The 19,365-nt window shown below is 38.7% G+C and overlaps 1 pseudogene; it reads left to right on the top strand.

Moving 5' to 3' along the window:
- The first annotated feature begins 146 nt into the window (after positions 1–146).
- LOC124965328 (tyrosine-protein phosphatase non-receptor type 12-like) lies at positions 147–19,152 on the top strand (annotated as a pseudogene).
- Positions 19,153–19,365: the final 213 nt, after the last annotated feature.

The following is a 19,365-nucleotide window of genomic DNA, read 5'->3' as shown; positions in this document are numbered from 1 at the left end:
AGAAGTGACCCACGACCCTCTCTGCCACCAAGTGTTCCCCTGCTGGCAGAGCGGGTCAGTGCGGGCGGCTGGACACTTGGCTGTGCCTCCCTCCCACCGCCCACTCACCTCACAGCGCACAGGCGGCGCTGACTCGCCCTGTGGAGATGCCGCCGCGGGATCGGAGCCCCGCAGCGTTGATCAGGAACCAAAGCGAGAGGAGAGCTCCACTGTCCACCACCGCAGCGCCTGTCAGCTACCTAAATCCCGCCGGCCTGAGACGCCAGCCCCAGGTGGTGCGAGCTGCTGGCTGAAGGAGGCCTCAGGCAGCAGAGGCCGCTGCAGGGACTGACCTCAAAGTGCATGCAGTTCTATGGAGAAACTTGACCCAGACTAACTCATCTGGCTGTTAACAACCCCAAGTATATCGCCATTCAAACTTAGAGTTAATTATGAAATTTTGTATGCATTTTTTTAATCATGTTGTATGTGATTGCATTTATGTCTGTCCTTTTTTGAAGAGCACAGAACAAAGCTTGTGTATTTACAGATCTTGTTCATAAAGTAGCAGTGAATCCATGTTATTACTATGTTTTCTCTAATCTTGTTAAAACTGGGCAATGTGAGCTAGAAAGGGCTGAACATAATCCCTAATCACATTTAATTTTTAGAAAAATTAATAAGTACTTCTTTAGAACTCATGGAAAATCTTCCAATCTTATCTAACAACATTTGTTTATCAGTTACCATGTGCCATGCCCAACTTGAGTTGTTCCTGGGAGTAGGACACAACAAAAACCAAAAATATTTAAATTCTTCAAAGTTAGGTTACTGCTTTCATGGGGAAAAAAAAGTACAATTAACTAAGTATTTGGAGTGATAGATGACGCCATAAACTGATTTGAGAAAATAAATTCGAGTTAGTGACTTTGCCTCTGAGCCTTGTTGATATTTGTACCTTAATTCTGTGTGCAACAGATTTTTTTCAAGCATCTTTTAACAAATTTTACTGGTGTAAATTTGAAGGCAAAAATGAATGTGTATTTAAGAAGCAGGTAAACAAAGCTCATTTGGAGGGGAAGAAGACAGGATCAGGGAAGCATATAAAAGGGTTTATTTCCCACTTATCTGCATCCTTGCAACACTAGCTTCAGCAGCCCCTTTTAACTCAGGGGGCCCTTTCAATGCCACGTGGTTGAAGTTAATCACGTGAACTGACTTTAGACTCATCTCATATTTTACTAGTGGAGTATGTCACAAAATATTAATTTGCTATAAAGCGTGTTTAGATATACTTCTGTTGTTTTATTTTTGAGGTTTCTACTTAATGCTTCCTTGTTGCAGTTTTGGTTTTCAGTGCTATTATCTGGCTGAATTTGGGTAGCAACATGAATCTAGCATGATTCCTAGATGGACATGTTTTCCCATATTTCCCAGTCATTAAATCCATTTATTTGAATAACTAAGTTCTACAAAGTCATAGATATGACTCACTTGAAAAACAATTTTTCTACAACAGGTACTTAGAAATTTAATTATGGCAAGCACATATATAGTTTAAAAACATTGCCCAATTGGGGGCTATATAAATTTCTGTTTCTCTACAAACCAGGCCAAATACTAATATTATTGAATGTTTAAAATATCATTCATTTTCCGTCTAAAAAGGCATATCACAAGGAATTTCATTTGAATTTTTCTGATTAATAATAAGATTAAACATATTGGTCACATATTAATTCACCACCTATGTGAAACTCACATACACACATATTCAACAAACATGGGAATAGCCATCCATTAGCCTTCACTTGAAGGTTTATAAGCTAGTGGATGCCATGAACCAGACCAATACAAGGATAGTAAGCCCTCGAGACATGTAAAGCAAGGATCATGGAGTATTCACCTGCAGGAGTTTTCTTCTGGAATAAAAAACTTCATGTAGTGCTATTTTTTAATGAAAGGAAGCAAAGACTATTATTTACAAATTCACTTTGGTTCAGAAAAGTCAAGGTTATTTGCTTGTGAGAACAATAACTAGTTAAGCTATGCAACTTTGTGTTTACATGAAATATCATTATTTATACCCTTTTAGCTCTAATATTGGCATACAACTGTAAATTTGTCTATACTGCAAGATCTTCCCTCACTCATCAAGTAGATATTGATATTTTTTTCAAAGATTTCACTTTAGAATCCAATAATCCATCATCTCCATGTCAGTAGCTTCTGTTAACACCTAATAAGAGAATAGTTGTTATGCCCCAGCCTCAGCCTGTACATATTGAATACTTGTCAGGAATCATCAAATACATCCCAAACCCACCATGTGTGAAATGGACCCATGATTCCATACCTGGTCCTTTGGGTGAGGGTATTATTATCTCACCAGCTGTGAAAGGCAGACCCAGCAGTGTCCCTGACATCTTTCTCTCCCAATATCCAATCAGTCTGGTCCTTCTCCTAAGGCTGCTTCAAATCCAGGCATGAAGTTTCTGTCTCCACATCTTCCAAATTCAACTAACCTATTCTTGCCCTCAGCAGAGACACCGGCATCCACCCTTGACTCCTGCCATGCACTCTCCACATGCAGCCAGGCTGGTCTTCTCAAAAGTGTGCCAAGTTAGACAATCCCCTGCTTAGTGCACTGTGATTGTTCACAAGATGAAGGGGAACCTGACCCTGAATAAGATCAACACATCTTTTCATGACAAGGCATCAAACTTCACTTCCATCATGATCCCCCATCATCTATGTGTGTGTATGTGTGTGTGTGCATGCATAATCTTCACACACAGCTTGTATGTGTGTATATATATTGGTATATATCCACTAAATGCTGCTTGATTATACTGCAGATTATAAAGACTAAAATTACATCCTGGTTCTCTAATTAATCAACCTGAGAGATATGCTTCCCCTAGTTTTCAGGTCTGAGACTAATTAATTATTAGCAATATTAGTAAACCTGGCTTTACATAAGTCTGTGTACTTTCAGAGGTATCTACTCTTTTCCCTAATGTTTGTGAAAATTATCCTTTGAGTAAAGTTCACATTAACATATAAATATCATTTTGAAGTGAACAATTCATTGGCATTTAATACATTCACATTTTGCACCCATCCTTCCATCTGGTTCTGAAATATTGTCATCATCCCAAAAGGAGACCCTACTTTCATTAAGCAGTCATTCCCTAATCTCCCCTCTCCCCAGCCTCTGGCAACCATTAACCCTTCTGTCTGCTGGGTATACCTGTTCTGAATGTTTCATACAAATGGATTCATACACTATTTGTCTTTTTCTGTCTGTCTCTTCATCCATATGGCATAATATTTTTAAGGTTCATCCATGTTGTCACCTTTTTATGTGAACATGCCACATTTCCTTTAAACATGTCTGCTGTCTGCAAATGGGTCCATACCCATTTGCCCTCAGGCATCTCTCTGAATTAATCAACTTCCTCAATACAGAAATTAATAGAATCACCAGCATGCAAGACTCACTCATTACTTTTTCATTTCATCCTTGTCCCCAATCTATTCTTTTGCTTCAAAAACACTCACTCACTATGTTTGAGGTGTGTCATTAAACATGCCCACATCCTGGTAAAATCTGTACTTGTTTTGAATGTGTGCTTTCAATCTCTGCTAATGGTTTTTTGTGCTGTAAATCTCATTCTGAATCTTCCCCTTTCCCATTGACACCATAGACCTACCTGTGTCACTATTTGTACTTTACTTTGTTGTTCCTATTTGCTGAGGAATATTTCACAGCCAGCACCAGGCACATTTTTCTTATCCCTTTTCCTAGTAGTGAAAAGCTAGTTGTTTCTAATTCCCTGCCACAACCAACTGATCCTTCTCATGTGTCTCCTCAGGGACCTGTAGACCTGTTAAGAATGTCTCAGATGCATGTAGGGATGAAATGGCCATGAGAAGATGAACACGTACTTACTTTAACTAGATTCCTTCCCTGAATGCTCTGTGATACACACTTGCACCAGAGGACTTAAGTGACCTGTTTCCTCACATCTTGCGTAACACACATTCTCATCTATCTTTAATATTAGCTCATTTTAAAAATTTACATTTCCTTATTTATGAGAAAAGTAAGCATCTTTTTCAGATTTACTAGTCCCTTCCTGGCAATTGTCCATCCACATCCTTTGTGAATTTTTTAAAGGCAACCTCTTACCTCTGTTGTCATTATTGTGGTTTTTATAGTTCATTCATAAGAATGTTTGGCAATACTAGACATTGACTTATTATCTTTTTAGATTGATTTATCTTTTAGTTTCTAAAAACTGAAGTATGCCTCCAATGCCTTGTACCATGCCTGTTAATGTCTCTGGTAACGCTTGTTGTTAAAGCTTATTTTTTGGTGTGTTTATGTTTTCTGAATGCCCAGATTAGCTTTATATTCTCAGTTTTCTTATTTTGATCTTTAATCTTTCTGGAGTTCAATTCTATATCCAACAAACTGAATGAATAAATTAACAGAAGGGAAGGAACAAATCTTCCTTACAAGTCTATAGTAAACACATGTAGAAGAAAGGCAGGGAATAGAAAATCACCATTAGAACATCATGACAACACTGCTGCCGAAACATCTGTTGACTTTTTTCCTTTCTTCTTCTGTTTTTTTTTTTTTCCCCTTGGTACCAGGATTGAACGAAGGGGAGCTTAACCACTGAACCTCATCCCCAGCCACTTTTATGTTTTATTTAGATATAGGGTCTTGCTAAGTTGCTTAGGGCCTTGCTAAGTTGCTGAGGTTGGCATTAAACTTGTGATCCTCCTGTCTCAGCCTCTTGCGCTGCTGGGATTATAGTCATGTGCCACCACACCTGGTATACCTTCTTGTGGGAAGCCATTCTTATTTAGCAGAATCAGACTAGGTTGAGCCATGCAATGAAGGGGCCTGGCTTCTAGCAACTGCTGGGAAGTATGTGGCACTGTGTGGGAGTGGTTCCCTGTCTCCTTCTGGAATTTTCCCTCTAAGAGAATGGCTTCCCAAACTCCCCCCTATCCTGTCCATCAGAAGCTCCTCCCAGTCCTTGCCCCCTTATCTGTAAAATGATGAATAAAGGAGAGTTGGGCAACTCCATGTTATTGTAAAGAGGCCAGAGCAGGTATGGCCAGACCTGTCACACCCCCTCACATATGAAAAGAGTATTGACTTTTTTTAAAATTTATTTTTATTGTAAACAAATGGGATACATGTTGTTTCTGTTTGTACATGGAGTAACAGCATACCATTTGCATATTCATACATTTACATAGAGTAATGATGTTTGATTCATTCCGTTATTTTTTTCCTTTCCCCCGAGTCCTCCCATCTCTCTTTTCCCTCTATACAGTCCCTCCTTCCTCCATTCTTGCCCCCCTCCTACCCCCCATTACATGTCATCATCCGCTTATCACTCAGATCATTTGCCTTTTGGATTTTTGAGATTGGCTTATCTCACTTAACATGATATTCTCCAATTTCATCCATTTGCCTGCAAATGACATAATTTTATTTTTCTTTATAGCTGAGTAATATTGCATTGTATATATATACCACAGTTTCTTTATACATTCATCAATTGAAGGGAATCTAGGTTGGTTCCATAGTCTGGCTATTGTGAATTGAGCAGCTATGAACATTGATGTGGCTGTATCTCTGTAATATGCTGATTTTAAGTCCTTTGGGTATAGGCCAAGGAGTGGGATAGCTGGGTCAAATGGTGTTTCCATTCCAAGTTTTCTAAGGAATCTCCACACTGCTTTCCAGAGTGGCTGCACTAATTTGCAGTCCCACCAGGAATATATGAGTGTACCTTTTTCCCCACATCCTCTCCAACACATATTGTTGCTTGTATTCTTTTTTTTTAACTGTGTTTTTATTGTTTTTTTCTCTTTATTTATTTATTTATTTTATTATAAACAAATGGGATACATGTTGTTTCTCTATTTGTACATGGAGTCAAGGAATACCATTTCTGTAATCATAAATTTACATAGGGCAAGGTTGTTTGATTCATTCTGTTATTTTTTTCACTTCCGCCCCACCGCCCCACCCCTCCCACCCTTCTTTTTCCTCTATACAGTCTTTCCTTCCACCATTCTTACCACCCTCCTTATCCCTAACCCTAAACCTAACCGTAACCCTAACACTAAAACCTCCCACCCCCCATTATATGTCTCATTCTTCTTTAGTTTTTTGAGATTGGCTTATCTCACTTAGCATGATATTCTCCAATTTCATCCATTTGCCTGCAAATGCCATAACTTTATCATTCTTCATGGCGGAGTAATATTCCATTGTGTATATATGCCACCGTTTCTTTATCCATTCATCAACTGAAGGGCATCTAGGTTGGTTCCAGAGTCTGACTATGGTGAATTGAGCAGCAATGAACATTGATGTGGCTGTATCTCTGTAGTATGCTGATTTTAAGTCCTTTGGGTATAGACCAAGGAGTGGGATAGCTGGGTCAAATAGTGGGTCCATTCCAAGCTTTCTGAGGAATCTCCATACTGCTTTCCAGAGCGGCTGCACTAATTTGCAACCCCACCAGCAATGTATGAGTGTACTTTTTCCCCACATCCTTGCCAACACCTATTGTTGCTTGTGTTCTTGATATTCACCATTCTAATTGGGGTGAGATGGAATTTTAGGGTAGTTTTGATTTGCATTTCTCTTATTACTAGAGATGCTGAACATTTTTTCATATGTTTGTTGATTGCTTGTAGATCTTCTTCTGTGAAGTGTCTGTTCATATCCTTAGCCCATTTCTTGATTGGGTTATTAGTATTCTTAGTGTAAAGTTCTTTGAGTTCTTTATATATTCTGGAAATTAGTGCTCTATCTGAAGTATGAGTGGCAAAGATATTCTCCCACTCTGTAGGCTCTCTCTTTGCATTGCTGATAGTTTCCTTTGCTGAGAGAAAGCTATTTAATTTGAATCTATCCCAGTTATTGATTCTTGCTTTTATTTCTTGTGCTATGGGAGTCCTGTTAAGGGAGTCTGATCCTAAGTCAACAAGGTGAAGATTTGGATCTACTTTTGCTTCTATAAGATGCAGGATCTCTGGTCTGATTTCAAGGTCCTTGATCCATTGTGAGTTGAGTTTTGTGCAGGGTGAGAGATAGCGGTTTAGTTTCATTCTGTTGCATATGGATTTCCAGTTTTCCCAGCACCATTTGTTGAAGAGGCTATCTTTTCTCCATTGCATATTTTTGGCCCCTTTGTCTAGTATGAGAAAATTGTATTTATTTGGGTTTGTGTCCATGTCCTCTATTCTGTACCATTGATCTACCTGTCTATTTTGGTGCCAATACCATGCCATATTTGTTACTATTGCTTTATAGTATAGTTGAAGTTCTGGTATTGTGATACCCCCTATTTCATTCTTCCTACTAAGGATTGCTTTAGCTATTCTGGGTTTCTTATTCTTCCAGATGAATTTCATGATTGTTTGCTCTATTTCTGTAAGGTAAGTCATTGGGATTTTAATTGGAATTGTATTGAATCTGTATAGCACTTTTGGTAGTGTGGCCATTTTGACAATATTAATTCCGCCTATCCAAGAACATGGGAGATCTTTCCATCTTCTAAGGTCTTCCTTAATTTCTTTCCTCAATGTTTTGTAGTTTTCATTGTATAGATCTTTTATGTCTTTGGTTAGATTGATGCCCAAGTATTTTATTTTATTTTTTTGAGGCTATTGCAAATGGAGTTGTTTTCCTCATTTCCCTTTCAGATGTTTTGTCACTTGCATATAAAAATGCTTTAGATTTATGCATTTTGATTTTACAGCCTGCTATTCTGCTGAATTCATTGAAGAGGTCTAGAAGTTTTCTGGAGGAAGTTTTTGGATCCTTTAAATATAGAATAATGTCATCCGCAAATAGTGACCGCTTAACTTCCTTTTTTCCTATTCGTATCCTTTTAATTTCTTTAGTCTGCTTAATTGCTCTGGCTAGAGTTTCGAGGACAATGTTGAATAGAAGTGGTGAATGAGGACATCCCTGTCTTGTTCCCGTTTTTAAAGGGAATGGTTTCAGTTTTTCTCCATTAAGAATGATGTTGGCCATGGGTTTAGCATAAATAGCCTTTACAATGTTCGGGTATGTTCCTACTACCCCTATTTTTTCTAGTGTTTTGAGCATGAAGGGGTGTTGTATTTTGTCAAACGCTTTTTCTGCATCAATTGAAATAACCACATGATTCTTATCCTTAAGTCTATTGACATGATGGATTACGTTTATTGATTTACGAATGTTGAACCCTCCTTGCATTCCAGGAATGAACCCCACTTGATCGTGGTGCACAATTTTCTTAATATGTTTTTGGATACGGTTTGCAAATATCTTGTTAAGGATCTTTGCATCTATATTCATCAAGGATATTGGTCTAAAATTTTCTTTCCTTGATGTGTATTTTCCTGGTTTGGGTATGAGGGTGATATTAGCTTCATAGAATGAGTTCGGTAGGGTACCCTCCTTTTCTATTTCCTGGAATACTTTGAGAAGTATTGGAATGAGTTCTTCTTTGAAGGTCTTGTAGAACTTGGCTGAGAATCCGTCTGGTCCTGGGCTTTTCTTGGATGGTAGGTTTTTAATGGCTTCTTCTATTTCATTGCTTGATATTGATCTGTTTAAATCGTGTATGTCCTCCTGGTTCAGTTTGGAAAGAGCATATGTCTCTAGAAATTTGTCAATGTCTTCGGTAGTTTCTCTTTTGTTGGAATACAGATTTTCAAAGTAGCTTGTCATCATGTTCTGTATCTCAGTGGTTTCTGTTGTGATATTTCCTTTTGCATCATGTATTTTAGTAATTTGAGTCTTCTCTCTTCTTCTCTTTGTTAGTGTGGCTAAGGGTTTGTCTATTTTGTTTACTTTCTCAAAGAACCAACTTTTAGTTTTGTCAGTTTTTTGAATATTTTCTTTTGTTTAAATTTCATTCATTTCCGCTCTGATTTTAATGATTTCCTGTCTTCTACTACTTTTGCTGTTATTCTGTTCTTCTTTTTCTAGGGCTTTGAGCTGTAATTTTAGGTCATTTAGTTGTTGACTTTTCATTCTTTACTGGAATGCGCTCCATGTAATGAATTTTCCTCTTAGTACCGCTTTCATAGTGTCCCAGAGATTTTGATATGTTGTATCATTGTTCTCATTGACCACTAAGAATTTTTTAATCTCCTCCCTGAATTTTTTTGTTATCCACGTTTCATTCAATAGCATATTATTTAGTCTCCAAGTGTTGGAGTAATTTCCCTTTTTTATTTTGTCATTGATTTCTACTCTCAGTTCGTTATGATCTGATAGAACACAAGGCAGTATCTCTATTTTTCTGCATTTCCTAATGGCTGCTTTGTTGAATAACATATGGCCTATTTTCAAGAAGGTTCCATGTACTGCTGAGAAGAAAGTGTATCTGCTCATTGATGGATGGAATATTCTATATATGTCTATTAAGTCTGGGTTATTGATCGTGTTATTGAGTTCTATGGTTTCTTTGGTTGGATTTTGTTTGGAAGATCTATCTAGTGGTGACAGCGGTGCGTTAAAGTCATCCAGAATTATTGTGTTGTGATCTATGTGATTCTTGAAATTGAGAAGGATTTGTTTGATGTACAGGGATGCACCATTGTTTGGGGCATAAATATTTACTACCATTATGTCTTCCTGATTTATGGTTCCCTTAAGCAGGATGAAATGTCCTTGTTTATCCCTTCTGACTAACTTTGGCTTGAAGTCCACTTTATCTGATATAAGAATGGAAACCCCCCTTTTTTACTGAGTCCATATGCATGGTAGGTTTTTTCCCATCCTTTCACCTTTAGTCTGTGGATGTCTTTTTCTATGAGATGAGTCTCTTGCAGGCAGCATATTGTTGGGTCTTTCTTTTTAATCCATTCTGCCAGTCTATGTCTTTTGATTGATGAGTTTAGGCCATTAATGTTCAGGGTTATTATTGAGAAATGATTTGTATTCCCAGTCATTTGACTTATTTTTGGTTTTTAATTTGGCTTGGTTTCTCCTTTGAGTGGTTTTTCTCTAAGGTAGTTCCTCCCTTTGCTGACCTACATTGTTGTTTTTCATTTCCTCCTCATGGAATATTTTGTTGAGAACATTCTGTAGTGCAGGCTTTCTATTTGTAGATTCTTTGAACTTTTGTTTATCATGGAAGGATTTTATTTCATCTTCAAATATGAAGGTTAGTTTTGCTGGGTATAGGATTCTTGGTTAGCAACCATGTTCTTTCAGAACTTGAAATATGTTAGTCCAGGCCCTTCTAGCTTTTAGAGTCTGGGTTGAGAAGTTGACTGCTATCCATATTGGTCTCCCCCTATATATAATCTGATGCTTTTCTCTCGCAGCCTTCAAAATCCTATCTTTATTTTGAATGTTAGTCATTTTCATTATAACGTGCCTTGGTGTGGATCTGTTGTGATTCTGTGCATTTGGTGTTCTGTAAGCCTCTTGTATTTGATTTTCCATTTCATTCTTCAGGTTTGGGAAATTTTCTGATATTATTTCATTGAATAGGTTGTTCATTCCTTTGGTTTGTATCTCTGTGCTTTCCTCAATCCCAATAATTCTTAAATTTGGTCTTTTCATGATGTCCCATAGTTCTTAGAGATTCTGTTCATGATTTCTTACCATCTTCTCTGTTTGGATGACTTTATTTTCAAGATTAAATATTTTGTCTTCATTGTCTGAAGTTCTGTCTTCCAAGTGGTCTCGTCTGTTGGTGATGCTTTCCCTTGAATTTTTTATTTGGTTTATTGTCTCCTTCATTTCAAGGATTTCCATTTGGGTTTTTTTTGAGAATCTCTATCTCTTTGTTGAAATGATCTTTTGCTTCCTGCAGGTTCTCTTTCAGCTTATTGGTATTATCATTCATTGCCTGCATTTGCTCTCTTATCTCATCCTTTGCTTCACGAATCATCTTAATCATGTATAATCTGAAGTCCTTTCCTGACATTTCTTCTAACATACTGTCATTGAATTCTATGAATATAGAATCTTAATTTGTTTGGGACATTTTCTTCCCTTGTTTTTTCATGTTGTTCATGTATCTTCCCCTCTAGCAGTGCAGATCTGGGGTATTGCAGATTTCCCCCTATAGGCTTATAGTGGCCCTATAGGTTTCCAAAACCCTTTCTTTAAGGGGAGATCAATGTTAGCAGTGCCCAATTCAGACACTATGCAATCCTAGACCAAATAGCCCCTATGGGGACAATAACAAAATTGTCATAATATACAAAATGAGTTCAAATATTATCTTCGGTATAACAAACAGCTTTGCAATAAGGTCTGCAGTTTCTAATGGAGGACAAAGAGGATGCAGAGGGATGTAGGATGTAGCTGTTAATGGTATAAGAAAAGAATATATGGAAGTTCTAGAAAATAGAAAGTGTGAGAGTGTAATCAAAAGAAATCAGCTGTTAGCATGCATAAAAGGGAGAAAGAGTCTCTGAGGGAACAGGTAAACAAAAGGAAAAGAAAGCAGGAAAGGTAAAGAAATAAAAACTTAATTTTTTTTAAAAGAGGAGAAAAAAGAAAATCTGTATAACAGTCATATACTAATGAAACCTCCCAGCGTTCAGTAGCCTGATGCATGAGAGGTACCTGACAATGAGCTTCAAGCCTCCAGCAGGCGTCACAGGATGGGATTTTCCCCACCCAAAGATCGGAGGTAAGGCTTCCAGGATTATCCAAGATGGCCGCTCTGGCTTCAAAACGTGTTGGCAAATGGGGAGCTGCAGCTCAGGGGTGGACGTGGTCAGCTGGAGGTCCTGGAGACGGGATGCAGTTGGTCCGGCAGAGGTCCTGGAGGTCCGGTGTGTCTGGTGTAGTTGTGGGATCCTGGAGGCCAGGTGCAATCAGTTGGTCTGGGTCCCGGTGATAGGGCACATTCAGTTGGTCTGGAGAAATTGGTAAGTGTTCAGACTGAAGAAACTTGAGGAGACATGGTGACTAAATGCAACAAGGTGTCTTGTATTGCATACTGGAACAACAAGAAGAAATAAGGCAGCAGTGGAAAAACTCAGTAAATGTGAATAGTCCAGTTTAGCTAATGGTGATGCATAAATTTTAATTTCTTTGCATTGAAAATGGTATCATGTGACATAGAAAAGTCTGGGTAAAGAACATGTAGGAATTCTCTGTGCTGCCTTTGCAATTTTTCTGCAAACCTAAATTTATTTCAAAATAATGTATTGTTATAAAAATACTTTAAATGTCATACAAGAAACCTTAGGGGAATTTGTTTTAAAACTGTAGAGGGCATTTTCAAGACTGATAAATTTCATTGAATAATAATATTTCAGTATAAACTTGGCGAAATATATTAGAATTAAAATCAATAGCCATGAGACAAACTGGGAGTCATCTAATGCAACATGCAGAAAGGATCTTGGAAACACATCCTGGACATACCTGTAGAGAAAGAGGTGCCTTCTATGAGCTTCGAACAATTCCCCTTCAAAGCCTGTTGCTAGCATCCATCTGTCTTTGTGCTGCTACTTGGTGTTAGGTGTGTGCAGTGCATGACATGTCAGTCACTGTCCAAGTCTTCCCTTGAGTTCTGACTTCTAAGACACTGATCAGGAGAAATGTAAACAAGTACAAATTGAAACATGAACCTTCATAATTCTGAGTGTATCCATTCCTCAATCCATTGTCTATGGGATTATCTCCTTCCATTTCCAGTATTTGGGGTGCCATGGATTAAATGCTTATGTCTCCCCCTCATCATTTATATTTTGAAGGCTTAGTCCCCCAGGTCATTGTGTTTATTAGGAAGATGGAGCTTTTGTTAGGTAATTTGGTCACAGAGATGAAACTGTCATGAAAGAGCTTAGTCCTCTTGAAGGAGAGAATCTGCTTCCCCCCTCTCTCTCTACTATGTGAGGACACACAAAAAAGCCTGGGTTTACAATCTGGGGTGAAAGTTCTCACCAGAACCCAACCATAACTGGCCTTCCGATCTTCCACTTCCAGCTCTAGAAAGGTGAAAAATGTTTAAATGTCTGTTGCCTCAGCTATCCAGGCTATGGTTTGTTGTAGTACCATGAGCTGACTAAAGCAGGGAGCAATCAGAGCACATAAAATAGACCACTTGAGGACAAAGTGTTGGAGGAGCCTCAGCCTGAGCCCCCCTGGTTCCAAAGACTTAGAGATACTTTTAAGAGGGAGCAGGGGTTCTAGCCAGGTGCTGCTCTCATGGGTGACAGTTGCAGGAGAGACCATATTCTCTCCAATTATTGCCCTGTCTGAACCTTACCCAACCCCTCCCTACAGGAAGGCCTTGCTACCAAGGCCCTTCTAACTGTTCAAGTGTGAATGGCATGACGACACTTTGTCCCCACCAGAGAAGGAAAACTCGAGTTAGGTCACCTGTACAATATAAAAAAGATTTCAAACCTCAGGCAAGCCCTTCCATCTAGTTCTTACTGGGGATTCTCTTTGGTGGTGGCAAACCCACAGAACACTGCAGGTGTGTTTTGCCCTGGAACTCATCTTTTTTTTCCTCTGCCAGAAGCTGCTTCAGCTTGCTTATTTTGGCTATTTTCTCAGTTTTTAAAATTTGGGGACTTCTTCAGGTGATTTTCATTGATTGCATTAATTTAGTTCTTTCTTTATTCACTTCCCTATAAGTCCTTTCCTTTTAAAAAATTCATTATCCTTGTTATAGGTGTATAACCATACATAATGGAATTCATTGTGCAATATTCATACATGCACATATCATAAATTGATCAATCTCATTCCTCAGTACCTTCCCTTTCCCTCCTCTCCTTCCATTGCGCATTGCATTCAACTTTGTGTCCCACCTCAACCTTTCAATTAGCCTTCTGCAGTAATCTATCAATTCATCCCAGTACATCCTAAGCATTGCTAAAGCAAACTTTCACCTAAGGTATGGTTTGATTGGCTTATTCCCCTTGTCCACACACTGCAATGCCCCACACCATCTACCAGAGCCCTTCTAAATGCCTCAGTGCAAGTGTCCAGCACTCCTGTCCATAGTCTTTAGTGCTCTTCCCAACCTGATTTCTACTGCTTCTCAGCCTGGTTCTTGGTCACGTAATTTAAGGGAGTGACAGTAGGAAGCAGGAGCTCTTAATCACCTCAATTTTGTTTGCCAGGGGTTTTTTTTCAACTTTTTGTGTTTGGGGGAGAAATTTTTTCACTCTTGAAGAGAGGTTCATCTTCCCGTCCCTGCCCTATTGATGTCTACTTTACAAAATGGTGTGTTTGTGTATCTATGTAAACAATTTGATTAACTTAACTTCTCAATGCCTCCCCCATCCTTGCTCCCAGATCCTCTTCCTGGTACTCTCTTGGTCTCTCTTCTACTTTCATGGTGTCACCTCCACCCACCCTTCTAGTTTCCACATACAATATTTTCTGAGTCTGACTTATTTCACTCAAAATTACATTCTCCAGGTTCATCAGTTTCCCCACAAATGATACAATTTTGTGCTTTATGACTGAATAAACCCCATTGTGTATGTGTGTGTGTGTGTGTGTGTGTGTGTGTGTGTGTTTGTATATAATATTTTCTTTATCCATTCATTTGTTGACAGACATCTAGGCTGATTCCATAACTTGACAATTGTGAATTGTGCTGTGGTAAACATTTGTATGCATATTTTTTTAAAGTCTACTGACTTTTATTCTTCTGGATAAATAACAAAGAATGACAGAACTTGATCATATGGTGGTTCTACTTTTAGCCTTTTGGGGAAGCTCCATACTCATTTCTACAGTAACTATACAAATTTAAGTCCTCATCAACTGTGTATAAGTGTTTCTTTTCCCCACATAATTTATTGTTATTTGTATTCTTCTTGCTTGCCATTCTAACAGGAGAGGGAATCTCAGTGTAGTTTTAATTAGCATTTTCTTAATTGCTAAACAAAGATGGACATTTTTTAATGTGTATTTCTTTTGATAAGTACCTGTTCAGTTCATTTGTACATGTATTGATTGAACTATTTGTTTTAATGGTGAGATTTTATATTTCTTTATTCATTTGGGATATTTATTTTCTGAAGAGTGGCTGCCAAAGATTTTCTCCCATTCTATAGGTGGTCTCTTACTCTGATAATTATTTCCTTTGTTGTACAGAAGCTTTTAAAGTTGATGCTGATTTACTGATTCTTTATCATATTTCCTGAGGTATAGTGGTCCTATTCAGGAAATCTTTACCTGTGCCAGTATATCGAAGAGTTTCCCCAATTTTTTCTTCTAATAGTTGCAAAGTTTTTGATCTAATACTTTTGCCTTCACTTAATTTTAGAGTTTACTTTTGTGCAGGCTATGAGATCTGTATCCATATGGATCCATAAGGATATCTAGTTTTTCTAGGACCACTTGTTAAATAGACTTTCTATTCTTCCATGTAGGTTTATGTCAGTTTTGTCAAGAGTCAGATGACTATAGCTATGTGGGATTGCCTCTGTGTCTTCTACTCTGTTCCATTGCTCCATGTGTCTGTTTTTATGCCAGTACCATGCAGTTTTAGTTACTATGGCTCGGTAGTATAATTTGAAATCAGGTACTGTGATGCCTCCAATGATCCTCAGTATTGATTCAGCTATTCTGTGAGTTTTGTTCCTCCATATGAGTTTTAGGATTGTTTTTTCTAGATCTGCGAAGAGTGTCATTGGTATTTTAATAGGTATTGCATTCAATCTGTAGATCACATTTGGTAGTATGGCCATTTTAATGATATTAATTCTGACTATCCATAAACATGGGAGCTCTTTTCATCTGGTCTCCTTTTATTTTTCTTTAGTGTTTTATAATTTTTAATGTAGAAGTCGTTCACTTTCTTTGTTACCCTTATTCCTAGGTATTTTTTAAAAACTATTGTGATTGGAATTGGTTTCCTGACTTTATTTCTCAGCAAATTCGCTATTCGTGCATAGAAAAGTTGTTGATTTTTGCATGTTGATTTTATATTGATACTTTACAGAATTTTTTTTATCACATCTATAAGTCTTGTGGGGGAAACGTTAGGATTTTGTAAGCATAAGATCATATTATCTGCAAATAGGAACAATTTGAATTTTTCCATTCCTAATTATAGACCTGTTATTTCTTTCTCTTGCCTAAGTTCTCATTTTTATTTGATCCTAAGTATTACTATTAAACTATATAGGGTTTTAAAAGAAATAAGAGGAAGTAAAAATAAATGAATAAAGGAGGGTAGAGAGAGAGGGAGAAAGAGGCCGAGAGAGGCTGAGAGGAGGCGGGGGCGGCAGAGGCTCATTGGTGGAGGAGTTGAGAAAGAACCAGGGACGACGCGGCAGGTCGAAAGGAGAGCCGCGTTCCAAAGCAGCGGCGGCCGAGGCTGGAAGAGGAGGGGGAGGGAGGAGGGGGAGGGAGGAGGGGGAGGGAGGAGGAGGAGGGGGAGGGAGGAAGAAGAGGAGGGGGAGAGGGGAGGCGGGGAGAGGGGAGGGGGAGGAGAGGGAAGGTGGCGGGAAGGAGGTTGGAGGAAGCTGCGGTTTGGGGTTGGCGCTAGCCGCAGGAGCTCACCTCACCTCATACTGTGGGAGAGCGGCTGGCTGCTCCTGGAAGTTGCAGGGTCCGGAAACCCGGGCGGGGTGCAGCCACAGCTGCCATAGGGGCGGTGGGGAGGAGTAGGGAGTGGAGGGTGGGCGGGGTTCGGGAGGGAGGGACAGGCTAGGCGGAGTGAGCTGGGAGAACCCAGCGCGGTTTGTGGACCCTGAGCAGGCTGGCGCCAAGGCCAGCCACAACAGCCTGGGGAATGCAGGAGGTTGGAGCAAGTAGAGATCCTGAAGAAATTAATCTAAAGGGTCCTGACCATGAAGAATCTGAACCACATTGCGGAGGACAACTTCACCCAGGATTTCATGTGACTCGGGCCACCCTCCAATTCCCAATGCTCCTGCCTCAGCCCTCCCAAGTAGTTGTGATTACAGTGACAGCTTCACTAGGCGACAAAGGAATGTTGTGATTAAGAAGATTAGGTTCCAAATATAGAACAGAAAAGATTTATCCCACAGCTACTGGAGAAAAAGAAGAAAATGTTAAAAAATAACTGATAGAAGGACATACCGCCGTTCTATTAGAGCTAAGTTGACCTTAAAGACTCCTTTCTCAAGATTCAGACTGTATCATTGCAAATTTTATGAAGGGTGTCTGTGGGCCAAAACCTTGTGTGGTGACACAAGGACCTTTAGCAAATACAGTGATTAATTCTTGGATGAATGGGAGTGCAATATTGTAATCATTGTAATAACCTGTCCAGATTTTGATATGGGAAGGAAAAAATGTGAGCGCTACTGGCCTTTGTGTGAAGACCCTATAACATTAGTACCATTCAAAATTTCTTGTGAAGATAAACAAGCAAGGACAGACTACTTCCTTAGGACACTGTTTTTTGAATTTCAAAATGAATCTTTAAGCTGTATCAGTTTCATTACGTGAACTGACCAGTCCATGATGTTCCTTCATCATTTGATTATATTCTGAATATGATAAGCTTACTGAGGAAATACCAAGAACATGAAGATGTTCCTGTATGAATCCATTGCAGTGCAGGTTGTGGAAGAACAGGTGCCATTTGTGCCACAGATTATATGTGGAATTTACTTAAAGCTGGGAAAATACTAGAAGAATTTAATGTATTTAATTTAATACAAGAAATGACAACTCAAAGGCACTCTGCAGTACAAAGGAGCAATATGAGCTTGTTCATAGAGCTATCACCCAACTGTTTAAAAAACAACTACGGGTATATGTAATTCATGAAACCCAGAAAATTGCTGAGGAAGGGAATGAAATTAGCTCTGAAAGTATGGTCTGCTCCATAGATAATGGAAAAATAAGATTCTCCTCCTTCAAAACCACCAAGGACTCATAGTTGCCTTGTGGAAGGGGGTGCTAAGGAAGAAATACTGCAACCACCCATCTTGACACCTTGTTTCCCTTTAGCTTTTCCAACAGTCACTACTGTGTGGCAGGACAATGGTAGATACCACCCAAAGCCAGTATTGCAAGAGGCTTCCTCAGAACAACACTCAATAGACCTCAGTATCTTTTCCAGGGAAAAAAATGAATCAACTATTGAACAAATAGATAAAAAATTGGAGTGAAATATAAGTTTTGAGATTAAGAAAGTTGCTATCCAAGAGGGACCAAAAAGTTTTGTTGGGAACACACTCTTGAATAGGAGACATGCAAATAAAATTAAATCTGCTTTATTTTGTATAATTTATAAAATCTCTAAGTCACAGGAGTTAAGTTCAGGGGATCTAAAAGTTGATGATATTCTCCGAATTCTTATGTGGACTAGTAGTGCAGTACAGTTGAACAAAGCTCCTCTGTTATTGCACCAGAAGAATCACTGAAGAATTTAGACACACTTCCCAGGTCAGACTGCCTTCCTCTTGATAAGCAAGGGCATGTAATGTGGTCATTTCATGGACCTGAAAATGCCACACCTCATTCATCTGAAGGCAAATCCTCAGATATTCACTGTCAAACTATGAAAACTGAATTTAACACTGAGCCCTACAGCACAAGTTGAAACCTTTGATATTGTGGATCATCAAAATAGTTCACCTCTATTCAGAGCACCTCTTAGTTTTACTAATCCTCTTCACTCTGATGACTCAGAGTCAGATGAAAGGAAATCTGATGGTGCTGTGCCCAAGAATGAAACTAATATTTAAACAAGTGCCACGGTTTCTGCTGCCACTAGTACTGAAAGCATTTCTACTAGGAAAGTATTGCTAATGTCCTTTGCTAGACATGATATGGCAGGAATGATATACATTTGGGTGCGGAAAAAGATGGTGATGTTAGTGAAGATTCATCACCACCCCTACCTGAAAGAACTGCTGAATCTTTGTATTGGCAAGTGAACATTATACATTTATAAGAGAAGAATGAAATGAACTTCAAATTCAGGAATGGTCTGAACAAAGAGAATCTAAAGGCTCGATAACCTCTGGAAATGGAAAATGTGATCATCCATTAGGAGGCATTCACACAGAGACTTGTACAGAATGTCCACCTACTTTCAGTGACAAGAAAGCTCAAATAGCAGAAAGTTCAACAGAAACCAAGAGACTGGTTTTGGTAATCGATGTGGAAAACCCAAACACTTTCAGAATGAACATGATTCAAGAAACTAAAAGACACTTTAAATTGTACTGGAAAATTTAAGTGCCACTAAAGCCAGATTTATAGTATTCCATCTTGAAAATGTGGGACTAACAGCAATGTATATTGTTACCATAATATTACTTTGCTGGGACCATCTACCTGCTTTAGGAAAAAGTATTACATATTGTTTATTTTGTAACTTCAAGTATTATTGCCTTACTATCTCTTAATCCTGTTGCACA

This window comes from Sciurus carolinensis, chromosome 15, assembly GCF_902686445.1.
Source record: "Sciurus carolinensis chromosome 15, mSciCar1.2, whole genome shotgun sequence".
NCBI lineage: Eukaryota > Metazoa > Chordata > Mammalia > Rodentia > Sciuridae > Sciurus > Sciurus carolinensis.
The sequence above is the reverse complement of the archived record's forward strand: the minus strand, read 5'-3'. Positions and strand labels throughout refer to the sequence as shown.